Raw genomic sequence first — 22863 nt, 5'->3', positions numbered from 1 at the left:
CCACTTCGGTCTTAAGAGTCTGAAATTCCTCCTTGAGGGAGGTGAATAAGTCCTCCATGAAGGACCGCGTGACCGGCGGCTCGCCCGCAGTTGCTTCCGTTGATGCCCGGGAGGCCCCCGGGGACGGCTGCGTCCTGTCGCGCAGTTGCTGGGACCTGCCGAGCATTTCCGGCAAGGTGCGATCACCCCGTGCCGCGCCACGTCTTCCAGTCATCTTGGGGCCCGGCAAAGCCCAGGGTTAGTTGCTGTAGGCGAGCGCCATCGCTCGCGGGCACCAGATGTGAGGCCTTCGCCGAGGACAAGGGTGGTGCGTCACAGGCGACAAAATGGCGGTCCGGGCATGGGCAAGACGGCCCTCGGGCCAGCAGGGCAGGCAGCAATGTCCGAAGAGTGGGCCTCCCGTCTCGTGTTCCCAGGGAGGGCAGTAGATGAGCTGGCGCCAGAACGAGTCAAGGCTCCCATGTGCGAAGGGCGCGGGCAGGGGCCACCGGGCTCAGCCACACAAAGACAAGATGGCGGGAGGGTGGGACCCAAGAAGGCAGTCCGGGCCAGCAAGTCCGTGGGCGACTCTCAAATGATAACGGGTCCGGAAAGTGCAAACCCGGTGCCTCCCCCCATCACCAGTCGACTGCCCGGCTCGGGCACTGCTCGAACTCCGCTATCCAGCACCTCCGGGCGCGGAGTTCGCAAGGCGTCGCCCCTCGAGACCCCGGGCAGTGGGGGGGTCGCCGGTACAGAGCTAAAGTCCGTCGCCCAGCAATGGTGCTTGCCACCAGGGCGCCGCCAGGAAGCCACCTCGCTCCGTGGAGTCCGTCTAGTCCGATCCTTCGAGATCTCCGGCGTTCCGCTTTTCAGCACTCGGGCCAGCCAAGGTGCGCGGACAGCGCCGCACTACGCTCCGCCTCCAGGCTCCTCTCCTCGGGGCGGCCCGGGCTCTAATCCTCGGAGCGATCTCCGAATAAACTTTTCGGGAACTTCCCTCGGGGCTCCAGAAGTCAGAGTGGCACCAAAATGTGCCCCAGGAACTCCGGCACAGTTCTCTCGCCCGCAGTGCAGCCGCGGGGGGAGAGAGGCGCAGGAATCGGGGCTCGAGCTGAGCCGGGCCGGAGGAGCTACGGAAGGAAGCGTCCGCTCACCCCGCCATCTTGGCCACGCCCCAAAATGATCATTTTTAAATGTATTGTTAAAATGTTTTATTCTAATTTACTACATTGTTTTAAATTATTTATTTTTAGATATTTTATTTTTTAAATTACATTACATATTTTTAGTATAAATTAAATTAAAAAAAATATTGAAATTGTAATAATTTTTATTTTATTTCATATTTTTTAATTGATATATATTTAATATAGCAGGCAATGATATCCTATGGAAAGAAATTCAAGTTACTGGTAAGTTCAGTTAAATTTACTTTTCAGGAATAGTAGTGAGCTGAAAGATGCAGCACAGAGGTCTCTCCAGAGAACAGGTGAGTAAATCGGAATTCGTAGTTCGGCTGATTTTTAAGGAATTATTTTAAGTTCCAAAACTCCACACTTAGAAAAATTTCCAAGTGAAACCAGTCAATGTTAGCCTATGTGAGGAAATTCAAGTTACTGTAAGTATGGTTAGAATTACTTTTCAGGATCAGTAGTGGGCTGAAAGATGCAGCACTGAGGTCTCTCCTGATAACAGGTGAGTAAATCGGAATTCGTAGTACGGCTGATTTTAGAGGAATATTTCGCTCAATAGAGAAGGAAAGGGGCGGGCCATAGGTGACATGTGTGCAAACACGCCCTGTGGCGCGTTTTAGTTTGGGGAATTAATTCCTCTTCAATCCTGAGGTCCCCTGTGAGCCAACTAGCCCACCAGGTACCTCCAGTATGCGCCAGGGAGCTGCGTTGCAGAGAGGTGTTCAAAGGGCACGTCCCCTTTTTACAACACTCTGCAACGCAGCTCCGTGGCGCTTACTGGAGGTACCTGTTGGACTAGTTGGCCCCTTGGGGACCTCTGGATTGAAGAGGAGTTAATTCCAGAACCTAAACGCGCCACAGGGCATGTTTGCACACATATCACCTCAAGCCCCGCCCCCTACCTTCACCACTGTGCAAACACGCCCAGTAGCGCGTTCTAAATTAGAGGATTAAGCCCCCTTGCATACTGGGGGTCCATGGGGGCCAACTAGCCCAACAGGAACCTCCAGTATGCGCCAGGGGGCTGCGTTGCAGAGAGGTGGGATCCCTGGGGATGGGGAGGTGCTGGTGCCCCCGACATTGCCGCTAACGGGTGCCACCAGCTACGGGATCATAGACGGTGTCCCGCATAGTGCGCGTGCTCGGGGGCCGAGCTGAGTGGGGGGCAGAAAAAGACGGATCGCGCCCCCACGAGCAAACCCCTCACGACCAGACGCTACAGCGTATATCCTCGGGGTCCACAGCCCCGCCGCAGTAGAAATGGGGAGAGCACAACGCACATTAACCACGACACCAGCGCCGGCACCAGGGAAGCAGCCCTCCCCAGGCCCGTCCGGGAGACAGCAGAACGGGGAGCCACTACAAGCAGATGATATGTCAACGAAGCTGGACAAAGTACTAAGTCCTAAATCTAAAATCCAAGTAATCACGAGCTACCGGAAAGACCTACCCACCTTCAAACGACAGAGATTACCAGTCCTCACCGCTATACCTAGAGAGGCTAAAGACAAAACCACCAGCAATCAGGAGAAAATCACCAACTGCCTCCTAATCAACTGCAGATCGGCCTCACTACATGCAACGGACCTAGCCGAAGCTATCCTCACACATGACATTGACGTTGCGTTCCTCACGGAGACCTGGCTAAACAAGGCATCTCCTCCCTGCCTTGACATGCTGGTACCTCCTGGTTTCTCCCTCATCTCCAAAGACAGGATTGATCAACGTGGAGGTGGGGTTGCTATCATCCACAAGGACAGCTGGAGCATCACAGAAACCTCCTCCTTCGAGTACAACTCATTCGAATATCTATCCGCTGTCATCAAAACCAAAGACAACGACTCTCTACTGTGTCATCTACTCTATCACCCCCCGGGCAGAAACAACGAGTTTGGAGATCAACTATCCAACCTGATTGCACAAGTCGCCCTCGGTGATTCCAACAACATAATTCTTGGTGACCTGAATCTCCGATGGAACGAAATCCACAACCCTCTAATCAAATCGCTATCCAGCCTCCTCGCCGACAACAACCTCACTCAACATTGCACTGAGGAGACGCACTACAAAGGAGCCACACTGGACGCCATCATCGCACAAAAGAACTCAATCACGGTCAACCACATACTACCTGTTGACTGGTCAGATCATCATATGATCCTATTTCACATCAATCACCCCATCATCCCGCTCAAACCTCCCCAAGACCCCCCCCAAATGGTCAAGAAACCTCTCCCAAGTACCCCAAGACATTCTAGAAGGTCAACTAAGTTCACTTCTTCCAGACAACTCTTTGCACCTCTCGACCAATGATCTCATCGACCACTACAACTCCGAGCTAGTCTCCATTCTCGATAATCTAGCTCCACTAAAGCTCAAAAGAAGCCGTGCCACCCATTCTAGAACCTGGTTCAATGCGGACCTCAACGCAGAAAGAAGATCCTTGAGAGCCAAAGAAAGAAAGTGGAGAAACAACCCAACAGCCATCCTTCGCTTACAACTAAAAACAGCACGCAGGAAATACAACAACCACATCAAAAACAAGAAATCCAGCTTCTTCTGAGAGGCACTAGCCAATTCCAAAAACAGACCTAAGGAGCTCTACAACATTATCAGACGTCAAACATCCAAGCCTCTGCCCTCACCCCTGCAGGAGTCCAAAGAACTATGCGATAACTTCGCCACCTTCTTCAACGACAAAGTCTTAAAAATCGAATTATCTCTAGACATCAACAACTCACACCTCCCGAAGGACAACGCGGCCATCCCACAGGCCCTACCTTCCGGCTCCTCCCCCCTCCGTTGGCTAAGCTTTCGCCACGTGCAGGAAACTGAGATAATCTCGTTGATCTCGACCTCCAAACCATCAGCTCACATCTCAGATCCCATTCCCCCCTCACTATTCAAAAAAATGAAGCTCACCTTAGCACCTATCTGGGGCAAAATCATAAACAGCTCCCTACAAAGCGGAGTGGTCCCCGACTGTCTAAAAATGGGACAAGTCACCCCTTTGCTGAAAAAACCCGGTCTTGACTCTACTGACTTGAACAATTTCAGACCGATATCTAACCTCCCTCTACTTGCCAAAACACTGGAACGATGCGTTCTCCTGCAATTGACTCATCATCTGGATAACATCAATCTCCTAGACCCCCTCCAATCCGGCTTCAGACAAGGCCGCAGCACAGAAACCGCGATGCTGAACATCATAGACGATATTCACGGTTCCCTTGACGCTGACAAATGCTGCCTCCTCATACTCCTTGATTTATCCGCAGCTTTCGACACGGTGGACCATAGGCTCCTCATCAAGACTCTGCAAGTAAGAGCTGGCCTCGGCGAGGTAGTTCTCGATTGGTTTTCCTCCTTTCTACACAACCGCTCGCAAATAATAAAAATGAAGAACTTCACCTCCGAATCCCAGCAAGTCAACAGGGGTGTCCCCCAAGGATCAGTACTTTCTCCTCAGCTCTTCAACATCTATATGGAACCGCTCGCCAAACTACTCAGGAATGCCAATATCCACTTCCACCTCTACGCGGATGACACACAGATCTACCTGGAAACCTCTTCAATTAACGACATCCACCGAGTAAATGCCGTCTTAAATGATGTTCAAGATTGGCTGACAAAGAATCACCTGAAACTCAATCCCGACAAGACCGAAACTCTTCTCATCTCAAACAAAGAAGACAACCCTCAAATCATCGAGTGGCTGAAGTCGATCGATGCTCTTAAAGGTTCTCTCACGCTAGCTGATTCCGTAAAATCTCTGGGCTTCACCTTAGACCCCAAACTAACCTTGACAAACCACATTAAGAACTCGGCAAAAAGCGCATTCTTTAACCTCAGACTGCTGAACAAAATCAAACCTTTCATTCCCAACAAGGACCTCAAACTAGCCACGCAATCTCTAGTTTTATCTAGACTGGACTATGGGAACTCAATCCTAACAGGCATCCCCAAATCACACCTGGCCCCATTAAAAACAACATTGCATGCGGCAGCAAGAATGATCACAGGATGCAAAAAATCCGACCACATCTCCCCTGCACTCAAAGAACTTGAATGGCTCCCGGTGGATATGCGTAGCACCTTCAGAACGGCCTGTCTAACCCACAAGGCCCTCCACACCGGAAAACCAGAATACCTGGCAAACAAACTCACAAAAGCTGGCCAAAGTAGAATCTTGAGAAGCTCTAACTCTCTGCTGCTCATCCTACCAAAAACCAGAAAGAAGAAAACTGCGGACTGCTCCTTCTCAGGAAATGCCCCCAAAATATGGAACTCTATCCCCCCGCATATCAGAACCATACCGTCCTATGGGGAATTCAAGAGCCAACTCAAATCCTTGTTCCTCATCCGTTCCCTAGGTCCTGGGTAACTAGGATCAACATCCATCCCCAGAACTATGTGAGAACTCTGTATCCTATTGCCAAGAAGTCCTACTGTACGAACTTCTCCTCTCCCCTAACTGTCATTTGATGATCACCTTTATTTGTTACTTGTCTTTTTGTCCACCTTTTCATGCCTTTACTGTAAAGCGCTCTGCTACCTTCGGGTCTTGTTAGCGCTATAGAAAATTTCTAAATAAATAAATAAATAAATAAATAAATACTAGCAGCCATAGAACATTCCCGGGTATCTATGGAAACCAAATTGAGTTGGCCACGGACCTGAACCTCCTGAGGGATGACCACAGGAAACTGGCTGACAAGGTGCACAAGGTGGAAAAAAACGCTCCACGAGATGGGGCCGCAGATGCAGACACACCAGGAGGCCATAAAAGAACTGCAGACCAAAATGAAACACCTGGAGCGCAAAACCGATGATTTGGAGGGCCGTTCTCGCCGGAGCAACATATGAATCCTGAACTTGCCGGAAGGTGTGGAAGGGACGAACCCCATACAATACATAGAAATGTGGATTAAAACCTTCACCCAGGCCCAAGACCTCTCACCAGTCTTCTCGGTGGAGAGGGCACACAGGGTTCCTGCCCGGAAACCACCCACGGGCTCCCCACCTCGGCCGTTCCTGCTCAAACTGCTCCATTATCAAGACCGGGATGCGATACTGCGAGCGGCCCGCTACGCGAAAACACTCAGAGTCGAGGACAAACACGTGATGCTGTTCCCGGACTATTCTCAAGCGGTGCAACGTCAACGCAGGGGCGTAACAAATGCCCCCGCAGCCCCCGCGGTGCGGGGGGGCCTCTAGCTCCAAGGGGCCCCCATGGCACTGCACTCTGGCCGTAGAGCTCCTGATTTAGCCCAGAGGGGGGCCCCTCTAAGTACCGTGCAGGGAGGCCTCCTCACTTTTCATTACGCCAGTGCGTCAACGGGCCACTTTCCTAGCGGTGAAACAAACCCTACGCCAAAACAACGTGCAGTACGCACTTCTCTTTCCAGCCCGTCTCAAGATTATCCACGCAGGATCAACCCATTTTTTCACGGACCCAGCAGAAGCGAGAAATTGGTTGAAACAGCACAATGACGAACTACCAGAACACAGACACAATCCACATCACGGACTCTCCAACAAGAGGCGACTACGCGCTAAAAGAGTCCCCCTCACACAGCTGGGTCGTCCGTCAGTCCCTGGCATCAGGAACTCCCCCGATCAGGACCAAATAATAGCGAATCGCAGAAGGGCCTTACAGGCGGCGGCAGGAGCCCGACGCACGAGAGACAGCTCGGAGGGGGTACATGGCCCACATCTCTTCACATCAGAGGAGGAAGTCAGCGACACTCGTACCTCCAGGGAAGGCTCAGTCACACCGCCCATGGTAACCCCATAAACGGCTGATACGCTGATATGAGGTATAACAGGAAAAGCGACATGGTAAGAACTAGACACCCCAAGAAGAAGGGTGCAGCCCAAGCACCAAGAACTAACGATGAAAGGTAATGGCAGGAGCGGGCGCACATACAGATACATTATGAAGTGAGTGGCCAGGGAGCAGACCACCAGTGGGTACCTCAGAACACCTCCCGACCGAAACGGACTAGAGACAGTACGAGATGTACAGTTTGGACTTATTGTGCCGAGCAATAGACCCCTTACGTTGGGACTGTTTCCTTGAAGTTGAGTTTAAGTTCGCCCTTCCCTATCTTCTTCCGGATGCTCTGGTGGGAGTGAACAACTGGAATGTTTTTTGGACATGTGGAGGGTGGTCGCGCGGATGGGGAAGATCTTGTTTGTGTGAAGGGACAGAAACTAACTGTGATTCACATAAGTAACAGCAGACATGACGAAAACCCCTAAGACGGACGTTACATTAGTTACACTTAATGTGAGGGTACTACATACAGCAAGTAAACAAGACTCGATATATGCCTACCTAAAAAGACAGCAGGCACACATAGCCTTTTTACAAGAGACCCATTTAACAATATTAGAGGTGGACCGTTTAAAGAGGAAATGGAGAGGCACTATCTGACGAGGGTGGTAGACAAGGAGGGACGGTATGTGCTGATGGAGGGATTGCTGGATGGGCAATCGGTATTAATAGGCAGTATATACGCCCCCAATGTAGAGCAGGTTGTGTTCTGGAACCGTCTTACACAAACATTGACACCTTATACACACCCCTGGATCTTGGGTGGAGATTACAATTGTGTGCTAGACACTGGCCTGGACTGGTCCCACCCCCCACCAGCACATTCACCAGTACACAGACAAACTGAACTTTTTAATATATGGCTAAAACACTGGGCATTGGTAGATGCCTGGAGGGCACGACACCCCACCCTCAAGTTATACTCATTTCACTCCATACCCCATAATCTGCGGGTGCGCCTAGATCGATTCTTATGCTCAGCAGCACTATACTCCAAAGTGTAACACACAGACTATCTAGGAAGGGTGCTCTCAGACCATGACGCCCATTCACTAACCCTCAGGTGGAGACCACCGCACCCTCCAGTACCCACGTGGAAACTACAGCGGGAATGCCTCACAGATCAGGCCTTCACACACGACCATGGGGAACACTTCACAGTGAATGCGGGTACAGCGTACTCGCGACTCCTGGAGTGGGATGCACACAAAGTAGTAGCCAGGGGTCATTGTATACAGCAAGTGGTGGGCGTGGGCAAAACACTCGAGACAGCGCTCCAAGACTCAGAAAACGTATTAGCGACCCTATTGAAAAAAGAGGACCAGGGGGGCCACTCCGGCACAAGTAGCCGAAGCCAAGACTAGATACGCGGAAACACCGAGGGACCTCCGCAAATACAATTTTAGAGCATACGCCGCCAGGGTACACCAGGAGGGCAACAGGGGAGGGACACTCCTGGCCTGGCTTGCTAAGCAAGACCCCGACATGAAGCCGGTCACGGAGGTAAGGGATCAGACTGGACGACTCCAGATTTCCCAACCCGAGATATTGCAAGTTTTCCACGCATATTACTCTGGTATTTACCAGGCCCGAGACAGGGCGATCCCCAGGCCATCGACAGATTTTTCAATACACTACCACTCCCTGAGATTCCATTAGAAGACAAGAAACTATTAGAGAGAAAGATACGTCCGGAGGACGTCAAACATGCGATCAGAGCTTTGGCCCGGAACAAGGCCCAAGGGTTGGCCAGCTTCCCCCTAGAATATTTAGCACTTTTTTCGACCCACTTAGTACCACAACTGGTCATCATGTATAATGATGCACTTCACAGAGGGGAACTGCCGGGGTTCCTAAGGGAATCGATTATAGTCACCTTAAAACCCCATAGAGACTCAACACTCCCATCCTCCTACAGACCAATCACGCTACTCAATACAGACTGTAAACTACTGGGTAAAATACTGGCAGAAAGATTCGCTACAATTCTGATCCCACTGGTGCACCCAGACCAATGTGGTTTTGTTCCAAACCGCAACACGTCACAGAATATACGCAGACTGTTTCATAATCAGGACACAGCGGGAGAGTGGTTTCCCAATGCGGCATGCCTAATTCTAGATCTCGAAAAAGCTTTTGACACCCTGTTATGGCCCTATTTATTTGAGGTGCTCAGGAGAAACAATGTCGGCCCGGGTCTAATAGCATACACAAAGCTTCTTTACACGCGTCTCACCTCTAGAGTCCGGATGGGTAAATACATCTCCCCAGCGTTCAACGTGGAAAGGGGGACCAGGCAGCGATGCGTTTTGTCACCCCTTCTGTTCCCCCTAGCGGTAGAACCCCTGGCGATACGCCTAAGACGGGAGAGAGCAGATTGTGGGATCCCCCTAGCGGGTACCATGCACTGTGTGTCTCTGTACGGGATGACGTACTTATATTTGACCGAGACACCACTAAAGATCTAACGGTCGTCTGGAAGGCTTTGGGAGACTTTGCGGAGGTCTCAGGCCTCAAGGTAAACTGGGAGAAATCCTCGATCTACCCGCTGAGCCCCCACTTGGCTCCATTCGAGGCCCAAATTGGTGCCCAGTCGCTCATATGGAACGCAGAAGCTCCTAGATATCTGGGAGTGCGGCTGTACCACACCCATGAGGATCTGTATGAGGGGAACCATCGTAAGGCGTTGGCAGGACTCAGATCGGCAGTGGGTTTTTGGAAAACGTTACCGCTAGCCCCTATAGGCCGAGTAGCACTGACGAAGATGATAATGGTCCCCCGACTTCTGTACCATTTCACTAACCTCCTCGTGATTCCGAGATAATTTTTTAAAGAGTTAGATAGCCTGCTCACCGAGCTCATATGGGGTGGGGGACGGCGCCGGGTTGCGTGGTCCACGCTTTATCTACCCACAACGAAAGGGGGCTCGGGGGCACCAGCGTTCGAAGCTTATTTCTTAGCGGCACAACTCCAGTTGCTATCGTATTGGACGGCGGGGCGCCACATAGGAGAGACTATCACCAGGGAAGGCCTTATGCTGCAACCGGCAGTTCACAGACTGCTGCGGCCAGGTAATAAACCCATACGCACACGGCCACTGCAATTGTCCATAGCCCGCACCTGTATGCTGCGAATGCATAGGATGTCTAAAACGAGACCGCCGTACTCGCCCCTACTACCGCTGGTAGGATTTCCTAAAGGGGACACATACTACACAGCGGGGGCTCTCCAAGTATGGATGGACCTGGCAGTTACAGCAATTGAATTCTTTTTCGAAGAGGGACAGTTGAAGACATATGATCAGACGATGGAGCAGTATGACCTCCCACCTGGGCAATTCCTATCGCACAGACAGCTATTGGAAAGCAGCCGAAGGCACTGGAATCCGAACATAGGGGAGCCTCCAACACACCCAGTGATCCATGCGATTCTCCACATGGGAGGGGGGCGGCATTTCGTCTCCTGGCTATATTGAGCAAAACGTGAGCTGATCCGCCCGTCTCCAACACTGATGCCAAAAATGGGAAACAGACATAGGTCGGGTAGTCCATGATAAAGAATGGAGCACAACTCTGGAGTACCCCAAGAAAGTCTCTAGAAATGCGAGATTCAGGAACATACAGTTTAATATCCTCCACAGGGCCTACCTAATGCCACACCGCCTCCACCAATTCTTCCCTGATACACATTTTGAGTGCCCCCGCTGCCAAACCTCAGCAGCAGACTTCAGACACATGTTTTGGGACTGCCCCACACTTACTGGGTTCTGGGACAGGGTTCATCGGACACTCACAGCAGTCACCAGTCTCACAACCTTGTCCACATGGGAGGCATGTGCGCTCTTGATCTTCCGCAGGCGGAAAACCGAGAAAACACAATACAGATTCATGTCCCTCGCCCTCCTCTTGGCAAAAAAGGGAATAGCCATGTACTGGAGGTCCCCTACAAGACCCCCGGAGCAGCCTGGATAGGCGCCTTGACCAAATGGGGTAAGGCAGAGGAAGAGACACTCCGGGAGGAAGAATTGAGGGGAATCCGCAAACACCCCATTTCCTTGGAATGGGCACAACTGATGCATGATTTCGCACAGGCAACAAACCCACCAGAGACACCCACAGCCTCACAACCCATGACCAAACCGGCCGACCCGACCGCAGGTACCCCCTAATCACCAAAAGGAAAATGAAACATTTTTTAAAAAAATTAGAAGAGGGCCAGCCTCGGGGGATGGGGTCCCCGGGGCTAAAAGTGGCCACAGAAGGGGGGCAAGGCAGCCCCCCTCCAAATAAAGAAAATAATACTAAAAAAGGCCCATGCCCCGAGGGATGGGGTCCCCGGGGCAGATTATGGCCTTAGGAGGGGGGCCACGTGGCCCTCTTCCCAATTTTAAATAGATTAAAAAAAATTGGGGGCAGGTCCTGGGGGATGGGGTCCCTAGGGCCAAAAAATTAGAAAAAGAAGGGGGGTTACACAGCCCCCCTTCAAAAAATAAAATAAAATTTTAAAATCGGGATCGGGCCGGAGGTCACTCCCCCTTATTGCACCACTCGTTTCATAAACTTTATTCGATTGTTATAGAAACATCATAAAAGTATACAGATTAAAACATTGCACATAAAAAAATTTACAACAGCAGGGGAAGTATTTTCCATTATAAGATTAGCTTAATAGGATTAGCAGAAACAGGTGGGAATGGTTGGTATATAAAACATTTTTTTTTTACTGGAAAACCATACTTTTTCTAACTGTAATAGATTTTAGAATAAAGGTTGCGGTAAAGAAACATAGGTCCGGGCTAGCAAGTGAAAATAATCATTTCATAGCATTTCTTGTGGTATACGTAGAATATTTTAAAAACATTGGTTTAAGATAAAAGATACGCAAAGCTTTATACAGTGGGCAAATTAGCAAAAAGTGCAAGGTGCTTTGTTTAGTTAAACCATCGCACGGACAGGGTAAAGCAGAATGGAATTTCATTGTAGGAAAGGCCACCAAATTGTGTACAATGCCGAGTCTAAATCTTGAAAGGACAAATTGATGGGACCGTCTGCTAATGGCATTAAGATACATGGGCATAACTAGAACATCATCATTAAGGGAATAATAAAAAACATGGGTTGAATATTCGCTAGTTTCTGTCTTTTGCATATTAGTTTTAGCCCTCAGAAATACACCTTTAACCTCCTGTTTGGACAAAGTGATTATACATGCAGGATCCTTACTTACATCCATATCAAATAGTTAATTGAAGGTTGAAATCACATACTTTAATCAAGGGATTTTATAAACTTTTTCCAGGTATACACAATCTTTGATGATATCTCTAGTAAAGCTGGTTTCAACCTTGGTCCAAATAGATTTCCAAACCAATAATGGTCTCAGACCAATTACGTCAGCTAGATAATCCAACCCTAGTTCTATATGGGTTAGGTTGGTGGATGCCGAGGTTGGGAGGCAGAGTAATCGTTTAAGAAACAGATTTTCCATTGTTAGCAGGTCCCTTGGGTTCCAATGTCCCCAAACCCCGGATCTGTACAATGCTATTGATGTACATCTATGTTTATAAATATTCAACATGTCCGGGATACGGCGGCTTCCCAATTTTGATGCGAAACAGAATACACTCAGGGAGGCCTTTCCCATCTTTGCTTTAACATTTATTTGCTTTGGAGCCCAAGATCCTCCATTGTTAAAAGTGATGCCCAGATAACAGAAGTTTTCGACAACCTCAATACGGTTTTCCTTAAAGTAAAAGGGTTTAGGATGGTTTACTTTTTTGCCGCATACCATAATAAAAGTTTTTGAGTTATTAATTTTGAGTTTCTTCCCCTAGATAAAATCATAGAAACAATTCATCAACTTCTGGAGGCCTATTGGGGTTCTAGAAAGTAGAACGGTGTCATCCGCGTAAAGCAACACCGGTATTGGTTGACCACCTGCTTGTGGGGCATCGGCTTGGACCTTCTTTAGTTCCTGCTCAATAGAGTTAATAAAGAGCAAAAAAAGCAATGGGGCCAGAACACATCCCTGTCTAATGCCAGATTTGACCTTGATCTTTCTAGTGCATTCTCCCTCCGGTCCATAACGAATTTGGGCCGATAAGTTGGAATAAAGTCTTGCTAAGAAGTGGATAATAGCAGGGGGGCACCTATGCCCAATAAGGTTGACCACAACAAAGTATGGTCAACCAGGTCGACGGCGCTAGAAAGATCTGCAAAGCACAGGAACAGAGAACCCGGTTTGGCCTTTGTGTATTTCCCTATTAAAAGGTCTAAGTTAATACACTGGTCTATGGTGCCATGACCCTTTCTGAAGCCAAATTGGGATGATGCAAGAATGTTATTATCTTCAGCCCATTCTTCCAGGTGCATCAATAGGACCCTGCTCATAATTTGTAATGAGGAATCCAGAAGGGAGATAGGGCGGTAGCAGTAGTTCTTTGCCTCTCCTCTATCTCCCTTTTTTTAGATTGGAATAATTATGGATTCACTCCAAGTAGATGGGGTCCTATTGTCAACGGCGGCATTAAAGGCTAGGGTCAATAGTGGGCTCCACAGGGCCAGATTGAATTTATAAAGGTCAATTGGGACCCCGTCTGGTCCTGGGGCCTTTCCTCCTTTGCTACTATTGATTGCCATGTCTACTTCTTGGAGAGTAATTCCCAGTGATTGTGGTGGTGTAAGGAGATTATTACAGATGGTTACACGGGTCTCCCTGATTGGATCAAAAATCCCAGTGAAAAGTAGGACCCAACTATCTTCACTCACTTGGGCAGTAAGAACTGAGAATTCTTCCTTCTGGAGGAATGGGCTATTGATGGTACTCCAGAACAGTGTACTATCCTGGAGGACTGCTGCTTTATTCAGGTCATCCCAGGCTTGCTCTCTTAGTTCTGGCTTCCTGCGTTTCAGTTTGGTGTTATATTTGGCCCTCAGGTGTTTAACCACTTCCCTGTCTCTAGGTAGAATGGATAGCGCTTTCTTAAGGGCTTTTAGCGCCCGGGTGCACGCCTGATCAAACCAACCTAACATTTCCCGTTATATTAGCGGCTTGTTAGTTGTAAGAGTTTTCTTAATTATGGTGCCAAGTTCCTCAAAGTCGTTAATGATACTTTCAGATGGAACATCATTTTCGAGGCAGCAAAGTATCACTTTAGAACCGGCTCTCACAACACTATGATGCAATTTCTCGGATTTATCCCCACACCATTTAATCCGTATCCCGTTTTGCCTGCATGGGATAATGTTATCTACAACCCTACCGGTAAAGACATTTCTTAAACTCTCAGTAAGGATAGACATTGTTAAAGCATTGTGGTCACTCATGCCAAGGTCCAAAATAAGCGGGACCGTACAAAACGGAACAATCCGGGTCGAAATCAGCAGATAATCAATGACAGAGGCAATGTTGCCTTCTTTATCAGGGGCGGGTTGATAGATAACCAAGTCATACTTTAGCAGAAGATTATTTAGGGAGGTACCATATGGGGAGTGTAAGAAATGTGCTACATTCTCCCCAGTATCCCCATCGAACCCACAAGCAGTTGAGTAGGAGTGTGGACAAGTTCTGATGTTGAAGTCCCCCCCAAATAATATCATAGGATACAGTTGATTTACACCACTCTGCAAACGGGCAGCCTGGCGCGTTTGCAGAGGGGAAACAAATTCCCCTCAAATACTGGGGGTCCCTAGGAGCCAACTAGCCTACCAGGTACCTCCAGTATGCGCCAGGGAGCTGCGTTGGAGAGAGGTGTTCTGAGGTCACAGCCCTTTTTACACCTCTCTGCAACACAGCTCTGTGGCGCTTACTGGAGGTAGCTGGTGGGCTAGATTGAGGAGGAATTAATTCTCTAACTTAAAACACGCCACAGAGTGTGTTTGCAGACATATCACCTCAGGCCACGCCCCCTTCCTTCACCACTGTGCAAACTCACCCTGTGGCGCGTTTTATGTTGGGGAATGAATTTTCTTTCAATACTGAGGGACCCTGAGGGCCAAATAGCCCATCAGGTATCTCCAGTATGTGCCAGGGAGCTGCGTTGCAGACAGGTGTTGAGGTGACACTCCTGTTTACACCTCTCTGCAACGCAGCTCTGTGGCGCTTACTGGAGGTACCTAGTGGGCTAATTTGACCCTAGGAACTCTTAGGATTGAAGGTGACAATCTCTCAACTTAGAATGGTGACAGGGTGCGTTTACACAGTGGTGAAGGGAGGGGACGGGGCCTGACGTGATGTGTGCAAACACGCCCTGTTTTGCGTTTTAAATTGGGGAAAAAATTCCACTTCAAACCGGAGTGACCATGGGGGCCAAGTAGCACACCAGGTGCTTCCAGGAAGCGCCACTGCGCTGCATTGCAGAGAGGTGGTGCAGGCCGTGCCCCTTTTTACAGCTCTCTGCTACACAGCTCTGTGGCGCTTACTGGATGTACTATGAATTGCGATTTACTCACCTGTTATCAGGAGACCTCAGTGCTGCATCTTTGAGCCCAGTACTGATCCTGAAAAGTAATTCTAACCATACTTACCAGTAACTTGAATTTCATTCCATAGGCTAACATTCACTGGTCATTTGAGATGTCATCAGTGATGTCATCAATGATGTCACTGACCATGTCATGAATGATGTAATGTGTGACATCAGCAGTGGATTGCGGGCGCGCGAGTTATAGTTAGTACAACTAACTATAACGGAGGAATTTCAATGGTTTTGTATGAGTGAAATGTCCAGCTAACTATAACACCCCTAAAACCTATGGTTTTTCAGTGAATTTCTAAGGTTTTTTAAATGCTAATTCCTAACTACAACATGTCTGAAACCTATGTTTTTTTCAGTGAATATATATATATATATATATATATATATATATATATATATATATATATATATATATATATATATATATATATATATATATATATATATATATCACCAGAGAGAGTTCCGTTTTGCTGGGGGCCACCGGTCCTGCAGGGCGGGCTCTGAACCAGGAACGGAGATCCTGGGAAACTGCGGGTAGAACCACGAACAACAAAAGAGCCCCACAGTGACTGACGATACAGCTGACCTTTATTCGTCATTTCATGTGCAACATTGCGCTCTTTACACCTAACGCGTTTCGACGTCACTTACGTCTTGTTCACAGGTGAGCGTAGTTAAATTGAAACCAAGTGGTGTTTGCCTGCCAATAACTTCAGGTCCCAGCATGCACCAACAATGTTAAGGGAACGTGCAAGTTGATTCTTATTCCTGCTTGATAGCGTTTATTTTCAAACATTTTGCCTTGTTATCCCAGGTTCGTGCTTCTGTTGGTTTGCTGCTTAGTGCTGGTTGTTGCCATGATTTTAAATCGATGCCGTTTCTGCACTGTTCCAAAGAGAGGAGCACCCTCTCTCATCACCCTTTCTCCGTCGTCCTTGCCATATTACTGCGGAGCGTCCATTTGAGCTGGCAAGTGGCGAGGAGCGGTCCATGCCCCCTCCATAAACATCACCAGAGAGAGTTCCGTTTTGCTGGGGGCCACCGGTCCTGCAGGGCGGGCTCTGAACCAGGAACGGAGATCCTGGGAAACTGCGGGTAGAACCACGAACAACAAAAGAGCCCCACAGTGACTGACGATACAGCTGACCTTTATTCGTCATTTCATGTGCAACATTGCGCTCTTTACACCTAACGCGTTTCGACGTCACTTACGTCTTGTTCACAGGTGAGCGTAGTTAAATTGAAACCAAGTGGTGTTTGCCTGCCAATAACTTCAGGTCCCAGCATGCACCAACAATGTTAAGGGAACGTGCAAGTTGATTCTTATTCCTGCTTGATAGCGTTTATTTTCAAACATTTTGCCTTGTTATCCCAGGTTCGTGCTTCTGTTGGTTTGCTGCTTAGTGCTGATTGTTGCCATGATTTTAAATCGATGCCGTTTCTGCACTGTTCCAAAGAGAGGAGCACCCTCTCTCATCACCCTTTCTCCGTCGTCCTTGCCATATTACTGCGGAGCGTCCATTTGAGCTGGCAAGTGGCGAGGAGCGGTCCATGCCCCCTCCATAAACATCACCAGAGAGAGTTCCGTTTTGCTGGGGGCCACCGGTCCTGCAGGGCGGGCTCTGAACCAGGAACGGAGATCCTGGGAAACTGCGGGTAGAACCACGAACAACAAAAGAGCCCCACAGTGACTGACGATACAGCTGACCTTTATTCGTCATTTCATGTGCAACATTGCGCTCTTTACACCTAACGCGTTTCGACGTCACTTACGTCTTGTTCACAGGTGAGCGTAGTTAAATTGAAACCAAGTGGTGTTTGCCTGCCAATAACTTCAGGTCCCAGCATGCACCAACAATGTTAAGGGAACGTGCAAGTTGATTCTTATTCCTGCTTGATAGCGTTTATTTTCAAACATTTTGCCTTGTTATCCCAGGTTTGTGCTTCTGTTGGTTTGCTGCTATACTATACTATATATAGTAAGGCTACATTTAGGGTGTAGCAGTGATTGTAGGGTTTAGGATGGGTAGTGGCAAAGGGTGGTAAGGGTAATCTTTGGGTTTAGGGATGGGTAGTGGTAAAGACATCACATCATGGGTTCAGTTCATTTTTTCAAATCGATATGGTTTTAAAGAAAGTGATTTTTAACAAAAAGATTAAGGACTGAATATTATTTCTTGTAATAAGGATTATTGTTGTTGTCTCTACTCTGTTTGTGGAATCCTTCTCTCTAAAAAGAATTTGGATGGAGTGGCACAACTAGGATGAGGATGTCTATTTATGTGATGCTTAGTGCAAATGTAATTATATAATGTACACATTGTATTTAATACAGGTATTTAAAGGTGTAATATATGGTAATTTGTTTTAATCTGTGTATTTCGTAATATTGACATGCTATTATATGTGAATTTTGGTGACAACAATAAAAACGTATGATATTTTTAATAAGGAAACAAGGCATTATTTAGTTTTATTCATTACTGATTTATACAAATGTTTGGTGCACCCTTACTGGGTTATAGGAATATAAGTGTATGTTATACACTAATTTTAACTGCACAGAAGGAAAATTCTTGTCTTTGGTATACTCTATCCCATCCCATTTGCTTTGAAAGGGTGATTCTTCTTAGTTTGAAGTATATGACATCATTTAGGACATCACTAATGACAACTCAAATTATATGATTGATGACATCAACCAAGCTTCATTTTCACGCATAAGGCTCTATCAGTTACTACGGCTATAGAGGTCTGAGAGTAAGTACAAAATAGCTCAGGAGAAGATCAGGCATCATTACTACAAACACTGAAACAACTTCCTTAGGTAGTGAAAACAAGCATTATGTCCAACATTGACACTAAAGTAAAATAATTACAGGTAGCATAGTTCACATTAACCCCTTCCGTGCGGCGCACGTTCAGCGGACGTCGCATGCACTACCTCGGTAGTGCTGCGCACGTCCGCTGAACGTTCCGGCCCCGCCTGCACAATAGAACGTTCCGCACCAGCGCTGAAGGTTCGGCACAGCGGATGGGTTAACACACCACATACATATGGGAAACTCTCACTGAGTACGGTGTTCAATCTATATACAACTGTTCAGAGAAAGCCAAAGTAGTGAATGCGAATTCCAAAACAAACGGCCTACTATGGAGAGCTTATATCTGTATCGAACCCCTGACACACACCGAGCTTACATCAAGAAGTGAAGTTGATATCAATAGAGAATTGTAAACATTGTTTACTCTACGGAGAGAGTTCATTCTTTACCACACTGTTTGCAAACACCAAAGGGTATTCAAAAGAATCTACTTAGAACAGTGTACATTCTATGCAACAGTTGTCAAAAAAGAAACTACTTGCGATAAATAACCAATATCTGAAGGTGCTAAATATCATACTACCTTTACCCTTTACACTGTAGTGAAAACTTTACAGATAGCCCATCTTCTGAAGCAAAGCAAGCACTCATACATAGGTTAGTACACTCTTCTATGTTAGGTATAAATTATCATGCTGACATGATTCTCTCTAATAAATCAAGGCTGCTTACAAAAATTTGTATCTCCTGCGTAGACACTTTCTCTTGTTGGAAACTTTTTCTGCAGATCCAAAAAGCTGTATCGAGTATAATGAATACAAGTCAACTGACACCTGTAGACAGAGTTACTCTTGAATGCAAACATTTAGGACGTGTTCAATACCTCTACACAGCTATGGTGCATTATGAGCACTTGAGTTCTGTAAACACTTACACCCATTACCTAGTCCCAGGCTCTACAAAATTAGATTTGGGAGTACTATCGTAGTTACTCGCCACTATGTAAACTAAAATACTCACTGGATGATTTCAGTGATATCATCAATGATGTCATTTGAGATTTAGGTCTCTGAGCACTTTACCACTACTAATCTGTACTAAAGCGCATGTGCTCTCTCCTCTAAACAGGGTACATACCCAATTGGCATATTTAATTTACATAGAAGTCCCTAGTAAAGTGCACTAAAAGTGCTCAGGGCTTGTAAATTAAATGCTACTAAAAGACTTCTTTTAAGGTAAAGATGACTATAAGTGGTTTTGTTTAGACATGTACAATCGTTGCATCAAAACACCACTTATGAGTGCCCAGATAGTCTCCTCAAACACAAATTCTGATGATCAAATTCGATAATCATTAGGGAATAAATCAAAACAAGGAACAGGTGTATTTTTTTTGGTTCAAATTTATAACAAACAAAAACCAAATTGAGGGTACAAAAATAGTCTCATATACAGGAGTGACAGAGATTAACAATCATATGAAAAAGTATGCACTTGTCACCCATGTATTAAACACATTTCAGATGCCTAGTTACAAAGAAATGTGCATGAAAAACAAGCAAAGTTTTCCTATACAAACAGTCTTCTTTCATAAATGAAAAAGGGTATGTATGTCGACATTTTGGTCTTGTTGTGTTGTACATCTATAAGACCATCTTCAGGGCAGAGAGTTCTAATGTAGAGCAGGGACTCTTCTGTAAAAAGCATATTAACAAAAATTGTATTTGTCAACTAGGGACATGATCAGAAAAGATATACACCCGAAATAAAGTGAAGAAAGAATGGTTCTATAAAGTGAGTTGTGAAGAGACCTTTAAATAATAAATAAACCTGTCTATATAAAAAGAAAAGTTAGTAGGTTTTTGAGGATTAGCCTTCACCTCCCTTTGTGTGAAATAAAACATTAATATCTTACTGGAGAGTAGATCAATCAAGAACCATCAAATATGTGGTTCTATAGAGGAGATACAATCTGTAACAATCACAAGATGTCACAAGACAATCAAATTGTGGGGTGAATGCTGTTCAAAATCTCAGTACTCATAAGAAAAAACTATACTCAATCAAATACTATGCTTCACAAAATCAATGAGTCTGTAAATGAATAACGGAAGACAGGCTAAATAAATCAAATTATCTCTAATTAAATCAATCTGATCTCAGACAGACATGATGCACAAAGCATTTATGAGGATTTTATAACAATTAGTGTCTACACTCTATAAGTTAAAAGAGCGCATTGATTCAGGTGGCAGCAGGCTTTTAGCACGGATTGTGCCATGCCTTTAAACATGTCTCGGGCCTGCCACTGTAGAGCCTGGGTGTGCAGTTTACACTGCCATGTCGACTTGGCATTTAAAATCCCTTTCCAAGTCTTCAACTCCCCTTTATTACAGATACATCACCCATATGGTAGAACCTAGCTAGCCCATACAGCAGGGTGCTATGTAGTAAAAGGTAGGACACATACTTTAAGTTCTGCACATCCTGGTAGTGAAAAACACCTACATTAGTTTTTCACTACTGTGTGACCTACCCCTCCCAAGTTAACATCAGGAATTCCTTATTCTTTATTACACTTAAAGACCGTAATTCCTGATTGAGAAGGATTAGTTTTATTAAGTTTAATATCATTGGAATGGTAATGGTAAATCATCTTTGCTAGCAAAGTTGGATTTAACTTTACTATTGTAGAAATGACACTTTTAGAAAGATGCAAAAGAAACAATCGATGGACGGAATGCTGGACAATGCAAACATTCACCCCCAGTCACAAGGATCTGGGTTTCATCAATCATTCTTTTGCTCACCATACCATCCCAATTTGGACCCAGCCATATGCAAATCAGTCTTGACCCTGTTCCTTATAGGAACAGTTCAACTCAAACTGCCAAGCCAGGTCCTCCCGGGACCGGAAACAAGCATCCTGGGACCGGTTTCAGGGCATCACCCTTCATCAGCCAGGCTAGCTTGAATCCAGTGGTGTAGTGAGCACATGACCCACGTCTGGATATACCCTTCACACTTCAACAGGGTCAAAACTGATTTGCACTTTGTCCCATCTTTTAATTTTTCATCTACTAAGGCGAGATACATTGTACTAAAGAAGAAGGGCGCAGTAATGCTCTTTGTTACAGTTGCACAGCATTATGGAGAATGAAGTCCTGCTAATGGGTGAATATTTAAAACAGTAACTTTTTTTTCTAACATGGTGTCTGCAAGCTAAGTCCTTCTTCATTGTTGAATACCACTTTGTATTTAAAACCAGGAACACTGACCCTCATTTGAGGATATAATTAAGACCCTGGAGGTTCGAAACGCGTAATGCTGTATCATTTGAACTTACCTGCTGCAAGTAAAAGATCATTTTTCTAACTGCATGTCGTATGGTGGGCTTGTTATCACGGTGTGAATGTTTTGTGCAGTATTAGTCTCGATTTCATTTGGAAATAAACATATATATATATATATATATATATATATATATATATATATATATATATATATATATATATATATATATATATATTATATATATATAATATATATTTATTTTTTGTTTTCCCACTGAAAGACCCAAAGGTTAACTCCTTGGACGCTCATGACGAGCTCAGCTCGTCATGATGTACACCTCCATACACTCATGACGAGCTGAGCTCGTCATGAACAATGGTAAATCTGAGAATCCAGCGCTGGAGAAAAATATCCCTAGCAGCCAAGGTGTTAAAGAGACTTTATGGTTAGATTTCACTCATACAAACCCATTGAAGTTCAGCAGTTATAGTTGCCTGAGCTAACTATAACTTACGCCCCAAAATGCACTGCTTATGACCTCACATTTTACATCACTGATGACATGGTCAGTGACATCACTGATGACATCATCAAGTAAGTGTGTTTTCTAAGAGTTTATGGGTGTTAAACATATATACTAACCTACTACAAAAGTAAGATTAGTATACTAGGTGAACTACTAATGAGTGACATTATTTCTAACATATGTGATCTGAGTGGCTGTGTGACTATCTGTGTCAGTGTGTGTGTGGGTGGCTATTTGGGTGTGTGAGTGGGTGCATGAGTTTCTGGATGGGTTTCTGACTAGCTCTGTGGGTGTGTGAGTGGTTTTATGTGTGTACAAGTGGTTTTGTAGGTGTGTCTGAGTGGGTGTGTGAGGCTGGGTGTGTGAGTGGTTGTATGGGTGTATAATTGGGAGTAGCAGTGTGGGTTAGTGAGTGGGTCTTTAAGTGACTAGGAGTGGGTGGGTATCTGAATCGCTGTATGAGTGACTGACTGTCTGGGTAAGTGGGTATATGGGTAGATGAGTAGCTGTTCGAGTGGGTGTTTGGTTAAGTCAGTTGGTGTGTGAGTGGCTGTATTAGAGAGTAAGTGTGTGTGAATGGCTATATGGGTGAGTGAGCGGATATGGGAGTGCTTGTATGGATGTGTGAATGGGGATGTAAGTGGTTGTGTGGGTGTGTGAGTGACTGCGTGAGTGTTTGTAAGATTGAGTGAGTGGCTGTGTTAAGAGGCTGTATGTGTGAGTGA

General features: G+C 46.2%; 1 protein-coding gene across 1 annotated transcript in view; it reads right to left on the bottom strand.

Moving 5' to 3' along the window:
- Positions 1-22863, bottom strand: part of TXNDC11 (thioredoxin domain containing 11) — a 538914-nt gene that overhangs the window by 193459 nt on the left and 322592 nt on the right. The gene's annotated exons all lie outside the window — the stretch shown is intronic.

This window comes from Lissotriton vulgaris, chromosome 10, assembly GCF_964263255.1.
Source record: "Lissotriton vulgaris chromosome 10, aLisVul1.2, whole genome shotgun sequence".
NCBI classification, from domain to species: Eukaryota; Metazoa; Chordata; class Amphibia; order Caudata; family Salamandridae; genus Lissotriton; species Lissotriton vulgaris.
This window is presented reverse-complemented; position numbering and strand designations above follow the sequence as displayed.